Genomic DNA, 5,800 nt, shown 5'->3' on the forward strand with positions numbered 1-5,800 from the left:
ATGGTGGACACAAATGGTATGGTTATTGGCTCAAGGATTTGGATGCACGAGAAGAATTCCTCTCAATACAAGGCTAGGCTAGCAAGGTTGTTTGAAGCAAACTCAAGTATAAAAGGTGCAGCAAAGCTCACATATGAACATATTGTAACTATTATAAGACTTTACATTGTCTCCTTGTTGTTCAAACACCTCAACCGAGAAAATATCTAGACTCTAGAGATCAATCATGCAAACCAAATTTTAACAAGCTCTATGTAGTTATTCATTAATGAGTACAAGGTACATGATGCAAGAGCTTAAACAAGATCTATATGAGCACAACAATTGCCAAGGATCAAATTATTCAAGACATTATACCATTTACCACATGCGGCATTTTCCGTTTCCAACCATATAACAATGAATGAAATAGTCCAACTTTCGCAATGAACATTAAAGATGAAGCTAAGAACATATTTGTTCATACGAAACAGTGGAGCGTGTCTCTCTCCCAAACAAAGAATGCTAGGATCCGATTTTATTCAAACAAAAACAAAAATAAACTGACGCTCCAAGTAAAGCACATAAGATGTGACAGAATAAAAATATAGTTTCACTAGAGGAACCTGATAAGTTGTCGATGAAGAAGGGATGCCTTGGGCATCCCCAAGCTAAGACGCTTGAGTCTTCTTAAAATATGCAGGGATGAACCACGGGGGCATCCCCAAGCTTTGACTTTTCACTCTTCTTGATCATATTGTATCATCCCCCTCTCTTGACCCTTGAAAACTTCCTCCACACCAAACTCGAAACAAACTCATTAGAGGGTCAGTGCATAATTCATATATTGAGAGGTGACATAATCATTCTTAACACTTCTGGACATTGCACAAAGCTACTGAAAATTAATGGAACAAAGAAATCCATCAAACATAGCAAAACAGGCAATGCGAAATAAAAGGCAGAATCTGTCAAAACAGAACAGTTCGTAAAGACGAATTTTAAAGTGGCACCAGACTTGCTCAAATGAAAATGCCCAAATTGAATGAAAGTTGCGTACATATCTGAGGATCACGCATGTAAATTGGCAGATTTTTTTGATTTTTCTACAGGGACTACTGCTCAAATTCGTGACAGCAAGAAATCTTCCTGCGCAGCAATCCAAATCTAGTATTGGCTTTACTATCAAAGACTTTACTTGGCACAACAATGCATTAAAATAAAGATAAGGAGAGGTTGCTACAGTAGTAAACAATTTCCAAGACTCAAATATAAAATAAAGTGCAGAAGTAAAATAATGGGTTGTCTCCCATAAGCGCTTTTCTTTAACGCCTTTCAGCTAGGCGCAGAAAGTGTGTATCAAGTAACATCAAGAGACGAAGCATCAACATCATAAGTTGTTCTAATAATAGAATCATAAGGTAACTTCATTCTCTTTCCAGGGAAGTGTTCCATACCTTTCTTGAGAGGAAATTGATATTTAATATTACCTTCCTTCATATCAATGGTGGCACCAACGAGTTCGAAGAAAAGGTCTTCCCAATATAATGGGGCAAGATGCATTGCATTCAATATCCAAGACAACAAAATCAACGGGGACAAGGTTATTGTTAACCATAATACGAACATTATCAATCCTCCCCAAAGGTTTCTTTATAGCATTATCAACAAGATTAACATCCAAATAACAATTCTTCAATGGTGGCAAGTCAAGCATATCATAAATTTTCTTAGGCATAACGAAATACTTGCACCAAGATCACATAAAGCATTACAATCAAAATCATTGACCCTCATCTTAATGATGGGCTCCCAACCATCTTCTAACTTCCTAGGAATAGAGGTTTCAAGTTTTAGTTTCTCTTCTCTAGCTTTTATGAGAGCATTTGTAATATGTTTTGTAAAGGCCAAATTTATAGCACTAGCATTGGGACTTTTGGCAAGCTTTTGTAAGAACTTTATAACTTCAGAGATGTGACAATCATCAAAGTCTAAACCATTATGATCTACAGCAATGGGATCATTGTCCCCAATATTTTGAAAAATTTCAGCAGTTTTATCAGTTTCAGCAGTTTTAGCTGTTTCAGGCAATTTTGCATGCTTTGCACTAGGACTAGAAACATTGCCAACACCAATTATTTTACCATTGATAGTAGGAGGTGTTGCAACATGTGAATCATTAACATTACTAGTGGTGGTAATTGATGTCTACGGGTGCTTCTATTCTTGTAGACAGTGTTGGGCCTCCAAGAGCAGAGGTTTGTAGAACAGCAGCAAGTTTCCCTTAAGTGGATCACCCAAGGTTTATCGAACTCAGGGAGGAAGAGGTCAAAGATATCCCTCTCATGCAACCCCGCAACCACAAAGCAAGAAGTCTCTTGTGTCCCCAACACACATAATAGGTGCACTAGTTCGGCGAAGAGATAGTGAAATACAGGTGGTATGAATATATATGAGCAGTAGTAACGGTGCCAAAAAGTGCTTGCTGGCGTGTGGTTGATGGTGGTAATATTGCAGGAAGTACAGATGCAGTAAAACAGTAAACAAGCAGCGGTAGGAGTATTTAGGAACAAGGCCTAGGGATCATACTTTCACTAGTGGACACTCTCAACATTGATCACGTAACAGAATAAATAGATAGATGCTAGACTCTACACTCTCTTGTTGGAAGATGAACACCACTAACTGTGTAGGATTACACGAACCCTAAATGCCGGAGTTAACAAGCTCCACAATATTCGATATTCATGTTTAAATAACCTTAGAGTGCATGACAAATCAACATAACCAAACCAAGTACTAACATAGCATGCACACTGTCACCTTCACACTATGAAAGGAGGCATAGATCACATCAATACCATCATAGCAATAGTTAACTTCATAATCTACAAGAGATCACAATCATAGCCTACGCCCAGTACTACACGATGCACACACTCGTCACCATTACACCGTGCGGGAGGAATAAACTACTTTAATAACATCACTAGAGTAGCACACAGATAAATTGTGATACAAAACACATTGCAATCATAAAGGGATATAAATAAGCACTTCACTATGCCATTCATAACAGTGAATAAGTATTCCGTGAAATATAGCCTAAGAGACCCACACGGTGCACACACTGTCACCTTTACACACGTGGGACAAGGAGTCTCCGGAGATCACATAAGTAAAACCCACTTGACTAGCATAATGACATCTAGATTACAAGCATCATCATATGAATCTCAATCATGTAAGGCAGCTCATGAGATTATTGTATTGAAGCACATAGGAGAGAGATTAACCACATAGCTACCGGTACAGCCCCGAGCCTCGATGGAGAACTACTCCCTCCTCATGGGAGACAACAGCGTTGATGAAGATGGCGGTGGTGTCGATGGAGGAGCCTTCCGGGGCACTTCCCCGTCCCGGCGGCGTGCCGGAACGGAGACTCCTGTCCCCAGATCTTGGCTTCGCGATGGCGGCGGCTCTGGAAGGTTTCTCGTACCGTGGCTTTTCCGTATCGAGGTTTTAGGTCAGGGACCTTTAAATAGGCGAAGAGGCGGAGTCGGAGGGCTGACGAGGCGACGACACAACAGGGGGGCGCGGCCCACACCCTGGCCGCGCCAGCCTGGTGTGTGGTGGGCCTGTGGCCCCCTCTGACGGCTCTCGGGTGTTCTGGAAGCTTCGTCCAATTCTAAGACTCTGGGCGTTGATTTCGTCCAATTCCGAGAATATTTCCTTACTAGGCTTTCTGAAACCAAAAACAGCAGAACAAAGACATCGGCCCTTCGACATCTCGTCAATAGGTTAGTTCCGGAAAACGCATAAATATGACATAAAGTATGCATAAAATATGTAGATATCATCAATAATGTGGCATGGAACATAAGAAATTATCGATACGTCGGAGACGTATCAGCATCCCCAAGCTTAGTTTACGCTCGTCCGAGCGAGTAAACGATAACAAAGATAATTTCGGAGTGACATGCCATCATAACCTTGATCATACTATTGTAAGCATATGTAATGAATGCAGCGATCAAAACAATGGTAATGACATGAGTAAACAAATGAATCATATAGCAAAGACTTTTCATGAATAGTACTTTCAAGACAAGCATCAATAAGTCTTGCATAAGAGTTAACTCATAAAGCAATAAATCAAAGTAAAGGTATTGAAGCAACACAAAGGAAGATTAAGTTTCAGTGGTTGCTTTCAACTTATAACATGTATATCTCATGGATATTGTCAATGTAAAGTAATATAACAAGTGCAATATGCAAGTATGTAGGAATCAATGCACAGTTCACACAAGTGTTTGCTTCTTGAGGTGGAGAGAGAGATAGGTGAACTGACTCAACATAAAAGTAAAAGAATGGCCCTTCGCAGAGGGAAGCATTGATTGCTTTATTTGTGCTAGAGCTTTGGTTTTGAAAACAAGAAACAATTTTGTCAACGGTAGTAATAAAGCATATGTGTTATGTAAATTATATCTTACAAGTTGCAAGCCTCATGCATAGTATACTAATAGTGCCCGCACCGTGTCCTAATTAGCTCGGATTACCGGGATTATCATCGCAATACACATGTTTTAACCAAGTGTCACAAAGGGGTACCTCTATGCCGCTCGTACAAAGGTCTAAGGAGAAAGCTCGCATTGGATTTCTCGCTTTCGATTATTCTCAACTTAGACATCCATACCGGGACAACATAGACAACAGATAATGGACTCCTCTTTAATGCATAAGCATGTAGCAACAATTAATGTTCTCATATGAGATTGAGGGTATATGTCCAAAACTGAAACTTCCACCATGGATCATGGCTTTAGTTAGCGGCCCAATGTTCTTCTCTAACATTATGCATGCTCTAACCATTAAATGAGTGGTAAATCTCCCTTACTTCAGAAAAGACGGACATGCATAGCAACTAACATGATATTCAACAAAGAGTAGTTGATGGCGTCCCCAGGAACATGGTTATCGCACAACAAACAACTTAATAAGAGATAAAGTGCATAAGTACATATTCAATACCACAATAGTTTTTAAGCTATTTGTCCCATGAGCTATATATTGCAAAGGCGAATGATGGAAATTTAAAGGTAGCACTCAAGCAATTTACTTTGGAATGGCGGAGAAATACCATGTAGTAGGTAGGTATGGTGGACACAAATGGTATAGTGGTTGGCTCAAGGATTTTGGATGCATGAGAAGTATTCCCTCTCGATACAAGGTTTAGGCTAGCAAGGTTATTTGAAACAAACACAAGGATGAACCGGTGCAACAAAACTCACATAAAAGACATATTGTAAACATTATAAGACTCTACACCGTCTTCCTTGTTGTTCAAAACTCAATACTAGAAATCATCTAGACTTTAGAGAGACCAAATATGCAAACCAAATTTTAGCAAGCTCTATGTATTTCTTCATTAATGGGTGCAAAGTATATGATGCAAGAGCTTAAACATGAGCACAACAATTGCCAAGTATCAAATTATCCAAGACATTTTATCAATTACCACATGTAGCATTTCCCGTTTCCAACCATATAACAATTAACGAAGCAGTTCAACCTTCGCCATGAACATTATGAGCTAAGAACACATGTGTTCATATGAACCAACGGAGCGTGTCTCTCTCCCACACAAGCATGATGGATCATATTTTATTCAAACAAAAACAAAAACAAACAGACGCTCCAAGTAAAGTAAATAAGATGTGACCAAATAAAAATATAGTTTCAAGAGAAGAAACCTGATAAATTGTTGATGAAGAAGGGGATGCCTTGGGCATCCCCAAGCTTAGATGCTTGAGTCTTCTTG

Source organism: Lolium rigidum, chromosome 2 (assembly GCF_022539505.1).
Source record: "Lolium rigidum isolate FL_2022 chromosome 2, APGP_CSIRO_Lrig_0.1, whole genome shotgun sequence".
NCBI lineage: Eukaryota > Viridiplantae > Streptophyta > Magnoliopsida > Poales > Poaceae > Lolium > Lolium rigidum.